The sequence below is a fragment of the Canis aureus genome, chromosome 30, assembly GCF_053574225.1.
Source record: "Canis aureus isolate CA01 chromosome 30, VMU_Caureus_v.1.0, whole genome shotgun sequence".
NCBI lineage: Eukaryota > Metazoa > Chordata > Mammalia > Carnivora > Canidae > Canis > Canis aureus.
Genome location: NC_135640.1, coordinates 28,973,095 through 28,983,476, shown reverse-complemented (window position 1 = coordinate 28,983,476; position 10,382 = coordinate 28,973,095). Strand labels below are relative to the sequence as shown.

The 10,382-nt window shown below is 38.6% G+C and overlaps 1 pseudogene; it reads left to right on the top strand.

Annotated features, from left to right (window-relative positions):
• The first annotated feature begins 302 nt into the window (after positions 1 to 302).
• On the top strand, positions 303 to 7,851 carry LOC144301564 (small ribosomal subunit protein eS26 pseudogene; annotated as a pseudogene).
• The last annotated feature ends 2,531 nt before the right edge of the window (positions 7,852 to 10,382 follow it).

Genomic DNA, 10,382 nt, shown 5'->3' with positions numbered 1-10,382 from the left:
TTGGAGAAGAAGCTGTGCGAGGTGTTCCATCAGAGGAAGTTGCTAAGCAGGGCTCATACTCAGTCATCTAGGCACATGGCTTACTTCATAACTAGAAGGACTTTGATAGTCAAAGTCAGGGAATGAGGCAGCATGAGGGCCTTTCGGGTATTCTCACAATCACTCCATGAGAGAAAGTATTGAGTGTACCTTGGGCATCTCTCCCCAGAGGGCCCAAAACACAAAATTGCAGCAGTTCCAGCCAACTAAGACTATGCCACTCCTCTCACACTTCCCACCCTCCTACATCCTACCCTGGAGGCATGAGAAACATGCTGATGGAAGAGAAAGGAGTACAGGAAAGAGCAAAGAAGCTGACCAGATACCCTTCCCCCACTGAGGACTTCCAGGCCCCCCCAGACCCCACAGACCCAAGCTGTGGCAGATGGGAGAAGGTTTCTGTTGACCGAAGTACTCTGGTAGTACTCCAGGCTGAACTTTCTAGTACTGGAAAACAAAATTTATGATACAGATATTATCTAGAGGCAAGAAAGGAGAGCTGACAGAGGGCTTGAAAGAGTATTGTCTTCTACTTTGCTCCCTAATATGCCTGGCCTATTCAAAAAATGATTTTTTTATCTAAAGCATAATTTTTCAGCAATGAAACTGGTTTGCCTATTAATCCAACCCTGAAGGAAAGACCCAACAAAAAGATGATGTTTCAAGAAACACCATTAGCATTATATTTAAAATAAAGAAAGAGCTCACAGGGGGCTTCTTTGTGGGCCACCACTCATGCTAGTTTATCGCCTGTAGTCTTTCCTGGTGGTGGTGGCAGGTAAGTGGTATGCACATCTAAAAACTGAGTCCTTCATTTAGACTAGCCTCAAGTTTCGAATGCCAGTCAGAAAAGGATAAAATAAATCAAATGACTTGATAAAGTCACTCAGAATTAGTAGAAATAGGGATGCCTGGTGGCTCAGTTGGTTATGCTAACTCTTGGTTTTGTCTCAGATCATCATCTCATGGGTCCTGAGATCAAGTCCAACTTGGGCTCAGCACTCAGAGGGAGTCTACTTGAAGATTCTCTCCCTCTGCCCTTCCCCTGACTTGTACACGCAAACACACACACACTCTCTCTCAGTCTCTCTTTTTCAAATAAATAAATCTTTTAAAAAATATATTAGAAATAAAAAAAGAAAATAACAGACCCACAGTATGAGCAGTAATTTCTCTTCACTGTGCTCAGGTTTTCCTGGGTCCTTTTTCTATAAACCAATCAAGCCTTCCCCATAGACTACAGACGTGAGGGATTCTTGGACATTACGTCAAGCACTTCTATCACTTATACCACATTGTCTAGGGGACACTTGCATCATTATTTCCAAGAAAATATCTATAAGAAATAGCACTGCAAATATTATAAAACTTGTTTCCATCTGAGGCACAAAACATTTTTCCCTAAATCTATAAACTAGAAAATAACATTAAGAAATAAAATTATTCATATAAATTTTAAATTCACAAGGGAAAGAAAACATTCCTAAAGCTGAATTGTCTAACACAGTGGTCACTGACCACTGTAGCTATTTTCTTTTTTTAAGATTTATTTATTTATTTTTGAGAGAGAGAGAGAGAGAGCGTCTGCATTGGTGAGGGGGTGGGCAGGCAGGGAGCAGTGGCAGAAGAAGAGGGAGAGAGAATCTCAAGTAGACTCCCCACTGAGTGTAGAGCCCGATGGAGGGCTCAATCTCAAGACCCAGAGACCTGAGCCAAATTCAAGACTAAAGCTTAATTGACTGAGCCACCCAGGAGCTCACCCACCTCGCTGTAGCTATTGAAATTTAAATCGAAGTAAAAATAAACAAATATCCAGTTTCTCCATCACATTAGCCATGTTTCAAGTGTTCAACAGCTACATGTGGCTAGTGGCTACCATATTGGACCTGTAATACAGAGCACTGTCATCATTACAGAAAGCAATATTGGACAACGCTGTTCTAGAGTTTCAGAGCCAATCATTTTGACACTGGGAAAACAACTCCTGTTTTCTCTGCATGACTAGATTCTTAATATTTTAATCCTCAGTGAATCTGAGCTTTTGTAAAGTATGAAGGTATATCAGAGGCTTGTAAAAACAGAGTATTATTCTCCATATTAGAGACAGATCAAGTTCCCTTGATAACTTTATTTTTTAAACAGCCTTACAAGGGTCAAAGACGGGCAAAAATCCAGAGTTGCAACACTTTTTCCTAGAAGCTTAATGCCTTTCAGATTGCTTGCAAACCATAAAAATTCAGCACTGGGGAATTTAAAATGTTAAGTTAGTGACCTCATACAATTAGCTGGTTCTCCAAAGCTTTCATGGTTTTTCTGCTAAACACAGAATGCACTTCTTTGTATCACATTCTTTTCCCATATTTGTAATTCTCACTTCCTTTTTACATGATACATGAATTTTAAAATATTAAGGCTACATTATTCACTGACATGAATAGATATATGAGTGCAAGGGTTGAAGAAAAGAGAACTTTCAAGGAAAATTTTTGGAATTCTGTGATCTTACAGACTAATAAACCTAGAGACCTAGTATTTACTTGGAACAAGAACAATTATGAGTTTCAAATGTTTGATATTTTGCTATACAGCTCTTCTTCCCCACAAAAATCAAACTGAATAAATCTTTGTCAGAATTTAAATTTTCCTCTCATTGCTTTCTCTGGAAATACTTGGTAGACTGGGTCATCAAGACCTTACATTCATTGTCTAATGAAAACATGATCAAATCTCAGACATTTTAGCTAATGTCTAGCCCAAATATGTTAATCTGCCTACAGTGGAAAAAATAGATATTTAACCTGTAGATTCTCATTGTAGTTTTTAAATTTTTTTTTTTTGAAGGAGAGAAAGAGAATGTGCATGCAGAGCAGGAGGGGCAGAGAAGAGGAAGAGAGAAACTCAAGCAGACTCTGTGCTGACTGGGGATCCCTACATGGGGCTCATCCCAGGATCCCAAGAACATGACCTGAGCCGAAATCAAGAGTCCACCACTTAACTGACTGAGCCACCCAAGCACCCCTTGTATAATGTTTATTGTGGCTACCATTGCATGGTTCTGACAGTCAAACATCTGAAAATAAATTATTATGATAAAGAATGTTATTTTTAATATATGCAAAATTTATATTTTTAACAAGGCACTTTTTTAAATGGAAGGAGATCATTAATATATTCTCCTATCCTTTCCTACAATTAAAGAAAGACTTAGAGAGACCAACTCTAGAAAATGAATTAATAGTGTTCAACAATTTAGGCAATGCTATTAATTTTCAAAAGTTTACTATGATCCTCATAGGATGTTCCAAGACCTAGTCATAATATTGGTATAAAACAAACCACATAGGATATTAGAATTCAGAGAAGGGAAAGAGAAACAAAAGTTTGGGTAAAAATAATGGTAAAGACTTTGAATTTCCAGGATGGGAAGCATCCCAAGAAATTCCAGATGAAATAGGCAGTGAGAAAAGGAAATAACAGGGAAAATGCTGTAATCGGGACTTTTCAGACTTTAAAGTGCAAGGGAGTTACATCTCACCCAAATGAAGCTTTTGACAAAATAAATCTAGATTAGGAACTGAGACTTTGCTTTTCTAACAAGCTCCCAGGTTTTAAGTAACAAAGTCACGGTAGACTCAACTATTATCATCAGTACATAACCCACATTTACACTGATGCTTTGATATTGAAGACTGATCCTCAAATAGTTTCCCTCATTTGATCATAAATGAATGAAATAGGATTCTGTGAAATATCTTGTCTTATACATCAACTCAAATCTACACCTGTCTCTCCCAAGCTGGCTGGCATTAGATATGCCAGTAGTACAAACATTCCATGCTCAGAGAAGTTTGGAAAATGTTAAGTCAAACACAGATAAGTTTCTTTACTATAAGACTCTCAGAGTCTTTAACACAGTGTACATTATGAATGAATCTTCAAGAGGGAGAATTGACCACACATAATGCTTTCTTCCTGGTTAACCTATGAATACTTCCTGGAGAAACTTGCCTACGTGGTGAAGAGCGATGTAATGACAAGTTCTGACGTCTCAATGGTTCTTAGATTCATAGATACTACTTTGGTCAGTGTAATTAGTGACACATTTTTAAGAGTAAGTCACTGATAAAGGAGTTTTCAAAGATGGTCAAGGCACCAGGTTAGAAATAATGATGGTCTTTGTACCAATCAGATGGAGCTCAGCAGAGAATGCTAGTGTAGAAAACCCCAGAAAGAACATGATGCTGACAAAGTACAGAAGGCATGGTATAGAATTTGGATGTGGAAAACCACCTTTTCACATGGCACAGTGTAGCTGTACCCTCTAAGGAAATGATAGTAGCAAACAGGATAGACTAGTCCTCTGTGTACCAAACAGAAAGAGAGTGGCTCATCACAAGTAAGAGCAGAAGTGCCCCACCCAGGGACATGGTTTAAATAGAAGATTTTCAGTCATCACAAGTGCCTTGTGATCATTGCCTTTCCATGTGGGGAGCAAGAGGAAATGTTTTCCAGCACAAGATGTGGGAAGATTGATCTCATCTCTGCCCAATATGACAACCAGGAGAGATCTTCTAACTATACAAAACACATGAAACCTAATGCTTCAAGAAATACTTCTTGACCTCTCTTTAAACTGGTTTTGTTGAAATAAATAGTAGATTGAAGTTTTGCCTAGGGCAAAGAAGACTCAACCAAACTGACTTTCTCTTTTACACAAGTGTAGAATTGTACGTTTTCCAATTTCACAAGGAAGTAGCAAATATACGCTTATGATAACTGAGTCTACCTGACATCAAAGACCCATCTCATGAAACTGGGGTGTAATGGTTCCCAAAATGTAACTGTAACTGAATCACCTGGAGAGCTTGTTAAAACACAGATTCTTGGGACCCACCATGGAGTTTCTGATCCAGTTAGACTAGGATGGAACCTTAGGATTCTCATTTCTAACAAGTTTTCCGTTGATGCTGCCACTGCTGGTTCAAGATCCTTACTTTAAAGAACTCTGCTGGAATGAAATTTCCCTCACAGGTGAAGAGTCTGGGGCATATAAAAGATATTATCTCCTAAGGTGGGACCACAAACAGCTCCCCTGACCACAAGTCTGTGTGCCATCTCCACTCCTGTATCGAGAAAAATTGTGAAAGACTTTGATGTGGGCAAAAGATGACCATTGTGTCCTGTCCATCTACTCTTCTAATGTATCTTTGCTTCCACTGCCTTTCAGCTGTTTTACAACCATGAAAGTTGTAGAGAACTGATCGTAATGCAAATGATTATTTTGTGAAGAAATGCAAGTGACTTGAGATCTGTGAAATACAATTGGCTGTTGGGCTGTCAGTACTCACCAAACATGCATCATATGTAATACTAGGCAGCATTCTCAATCACCTGTGTGTGCACATGTGTGTGCATGTGTGGAGGTACTTTCAACACCCTCTTGAATTTGTAACAGTTTAGTAGTGCTTTTTGAGTGGCAAAATAAGGATCTCCAAAAATCTGCAATAAAATCTCTGGCAAAAGTCAAAACTAACTTTTTCCATATTCTGGAAATTAACCAAAGAATTACAAAATTCCAAGTCATGTTTATCAAGAAAAAATGGCTGAATCTTGGTAAGAACCCTCTTTCCCTCCCTAGCTACATGGTAGCCTAGAGGGCCAAATATTTCATACCTGTGAGAGCTGGGCAAACCAGCAACCTAACTGAAGAGGACAGAATGGGTTTGGAACTTCCCAAAAGCCCCATAATTGCCAACATTTGACCAGCTTATGGCAAGCTTATTGAAAATCCCCATTCTGAGGACGTGTCTTTATTTCACCTGACTCAGATCAGGCTCTGTACCAACATCCCTGATTCTAGGGAATTGGAAAGAAAAAAAAATCGGTGGCAATTGTTTAACATTGCAGCTGTCTGAGATGATGTTACTGAATGAAGCTAATCAAAACACCTGAAAAGAACAACAGGGGAATTTGAGGTCCATAAGGGACTTTGAAAAGCTCACATGCTTTCTTGGAAGTCTAGAACACCATGTGCAGGGGTGTGCATACACCGAAAAGTCCTTAAAAGGTCCTAATCTCTCATCTCTACCTTGCCTTGAGGCTCTGCACAAGCTGAGGCAGAGTTGTGAACTGCCAACAAGATAACTGAAGATCTAGCGCAACACACACAGGCTGGGAGAGTTATTAGTTCAAAGTGTTTATGGAAATCTCTGTCTAATCATTAGCTGACCACCAAGCTAACCAGGCAGAGACTTCAATGGCCACATATGACAAAGAACACAGGCTTTATAGAAAGAGTGCAGGAAAGTCACTAAGCACATGAATAAGCAAACAGCAACCATATAACAAAAACAAAAAAACATCAATGACAACAACCCTGGGGAAAGCATCTGATTTCCAGAGTTGCCACAATATATTGTTTAAAACAGAAAAATATGAGACACACAAAGAAATAGGCATGTATAGCCCACACAAAAGAAAACAACCAGTCAATTCTCCCTAACATAGTCCAGACTTTGGACTTCTTAAACAAAGACTTTAAATCACCTAATGAACCAAAGGAAACTATGTTTAAAGAACTAAAGGAAAGTATGGGAACAATTCAAAAATACAATCAAGACATCAATTCCATTTACAAAAGAAAAAAATAGAAATAAATTTTTTGAAGCACAAAATTTGTATACTGAAAATCTACAAAATGTCAGTGAAAGAAAGAATATCTCAATAAATGAGAAAACATCCCATATTTATGAATCAGAAGGCACTGTTATTGTTAAGATGGCAATATTCCACAAATTGATCTATGCATTCAACTCAATCCCTCTCAAAGTACCAGCTGCTATTTTTTGTGGAATTTGACATGCTGATCTTAAAATTTATATGGAAAAAGAATATTCAAAGCAATTAAAAAGATTTAGAAACATGTAGGATTTTTTTTTTTTTTTGAGAGAGAGAGAGAGTGTAAGCATAAGCACACCAGCAGAGGTGGAGAGGTGCAAGGGAGGGGCAGAGGGAGAGAGAAAATCTTAAGCAGGCTCCACACCCAGTGTGGAGTCCAACACACCACTCCATCTCATGACCTGAGCCAAAATCAAGAATCAGATGCTTAACCAACCGGGCCACCCAGGCATCCCAAAACTTGTAGGATTTAGACTTCTCAGTTTCAAAAGTATTTACTACAAAGCTACAATAATAAAGTAGTAAAGACAATTTGGTACTGGCATAATTCAATGGATAAACAATAATCTTTCTTGGATCCTCGCTTCCAAGATAACAAAGAAAAGAAGGAATAATGGTCATGCCAGAAAGGGCTCTGGCCAAGTGCAGCCTGCTTGTTGCACCAACTGCATCCATTGTATGCCCAAGGCAAGGCCATTAAGAAGTTTATTTGGGCAGCCCGGGTGGCTCAGTGGTTTAGCGCCACCTTCAGCCCAGGGCCTGATCCTGGAGACCGAGGATCAAGTCCCACGTCGTCGGGCTCCCTGCATGGAGCCTGCTTCTCCCTCTGCCTGTGTCTCTGCTTCTCTCTCTCTGTCTCTCATGAATAAATAAATAAAATCTTAAAAAAAAAAAAAAAAAAAAAGAGTTTGTTATTCAAAACATAGCAGAGGCTGCTGCCATCAGGGACATTTCCTAAGCAAGTGTCTTTGATGTTATATGCTTCCCAGTGTGATACTACTTCACTGTATGAGCTGCGCTGTGCACAGCAAGGTAGTCAGGAATTGCTCTCCTGAAACAAGGAAGGACCAAACACTCCTACCCCGACTGAGACCCAAGGGTGCTACCCCAAGACTTCCAACAAAGCCCATGTGAGGAGCTAAGTCCTTAAGGACTGAGGAAACACTGTTCTCTGGAAAAAAAAAAAAAAAACATAAAATGGAGGGTATACTTTAAATACATACACACATAACAACAACAACAATCTTTTCAACAAAAAGTATTGGAACAACTGATGCAAAGGAATAACAATTGAACCCCCTACCTCACACTCTATATAAAATTACCTATATATTTACAAATATTATCTCCCATTCTACAGGCTGTCTTTTCATTTTGCCGAACATGTCCCTGGTAATTAAACTGCAAGGCCAAATGTGTCTTCTCCACAAAAGCAATATTATTTGTATATCAGCCACTTGGGGGTGGAATTCACTTGGGTGAGCTAATCTAGGAGCAATTTTAGAAGATATGTAAGAAATGGCAACGGCATTCCTACTTCCAAAGGATGAGCTTATACACAAACTTAGATCAGACCCATTCTTCTGTTCTTCAAAGATTGTTTTACGTGTGTCCTTCTTTCCATTGCTGTGTTTAATCAGATCTATGCTGCTTTCCTACAGAAAACTCCTGAACATATGTTCTGCAAATTTACCTCCTATCACCCAGGGTAGAGAGGAAGATGGAGCAGGGGTTTTCCTGAATGTGTAGCAATTGTAATGACTCATACTACTTCCTTATTCTAACCCTATCAGTGAGGTGGAGAAAGCTCACAGTCAGGCCTGGGGGAAACCATCTTTACTTAGAGGGTCCTCTTGGTGTAGTGATTGCTTTTTGTTTTCCTTTTGCCACAAGACAAAGCAAGGAAATAAAAAATGCAGACCAAAGTAGAGAGAGCTTAAAACTATAGGACAACAAGAAAGAGTCATCTGTAAAATAAATGTAACATATACTGAAATGAATTCCTTAGTATATACCATTGAGAAAGTCAAACTCAGCATGTTTCTTTTTTTGTGTGGTCAGGTACTAAATGGCTCTTTCATTATACAAGGCCAATAAAGAGAACAGCGGTGAAGAAAAGAGGAGGAAGGAGTGCAAAGAGGGGTAAGTGTGAACATAGTTTTCCAGCATGGGTAGTCCAGATAGTATCTCAGTTCCCCAAACACTGTTTGCTTTGTAATTTCATTGCATTACTCTTTCAGATGTTTTCTCTCTGAATGGCTAGAAGTCAACAGCTCCAGACTGTAAATCTGTCTGTTAAAGCAAAGCACTCAAGTCCTTTCCAATTCTCACCACTCATAAAAAAAAGGAATAATTGAGGGTTTTATACCTTAAGAGATTTCTCGAAGCTTTGCACAGAGATTAAACATCAGCAATTATGTAAAGCTATTCATAACTTAAAACTGAAGGGAAAGAAGCCAAGCCGTTGAGGAAACCAGAGCCAAAAAAGAATTGCTGTTTAGTTCACTGAACCATGCTGCTTTTGAAATACTATAATTCAGATCAGTCAATGAAATTTGTTTGCTTAAAATTTCCTTTTCTTTATTAAAAAAGGACCTCGGGTAGGGAATGCATGAGCTACCATCCCATAAAATAGGCATAATTATACCACACTGTATGTGGTGTCATGATAATTAAACTTAAAAATTTATAGGTAAAAGACCTAACACAGTGTCTGGCACATGTTAAGGGATTGGTAAGACTTGGCTGCCATAGTTTTTATTATTGCTGGTATTATCATTACTATTATTATAGAGGTAGATCTGTGAGTGACAGTTGCTGGTAGTTAGTGAACTGATCCAAATCATTCAGAATGCTTATGTGGGATTTCACGGACATGTACAGAAAATAGAATATTTCAGATTTTGTGTCATAATATAATTAGTGCCAGATTCTCAAAAGAATCCTTAATTTTTACATTATTATCCAAAATTAATTTCGGTGCCAAATTCCTGTATGTGAGTCTCTGACCCCAACAACTAATTTATTCACCAGTTAATTTCTAAATCCTGAGTTTATATCATTATAAACATGTCATATGCCCCAAAAGCACCTTTAAAAAAAAAAAAAAAGGTTTTATTTATTTATTTGAAAGAGAGCACAACACAGGGGGAGGGGCAGAGGGAGAGAGAGAAGTAGACTCTGATGAGCAGGAAGCCCCTACATGGGGCTCCATCCCAGGACCCAGGGATCATGACCAGAGCCTAAGGCAGATGCTTAACTAACATCTGGGTGCTACCCAGACACCCCCCAAAATCACCCTGTAAAGAAAGACTACATGAGAAAAAAATGGGACAGACTTTGATTTACTAAGCATCCTCTAGCTCAACCATCTAGGTTATCTATGCCTTTGTTTGCCTCCAATGAGACCATTTCACAACCTAGATACAGAAGTTAACTTGTAGAAAATTTATTATAATGCAAACAATTCCTGTCCATAAAAAATGCAAATTGTTTTCCTGTGGCTATTGACCAGTCTTATCAGTTGTGCATGTATTTGAGAATTCATGTCACATTCCTTTTCTGACTATAAACATGTGATTCTCTTTTCAACTGGCTGCAACATCTATTGGCCCCTCATTAATTCCTGAGCTAAATACTATCTTTGATACATGTTTATTTTATAT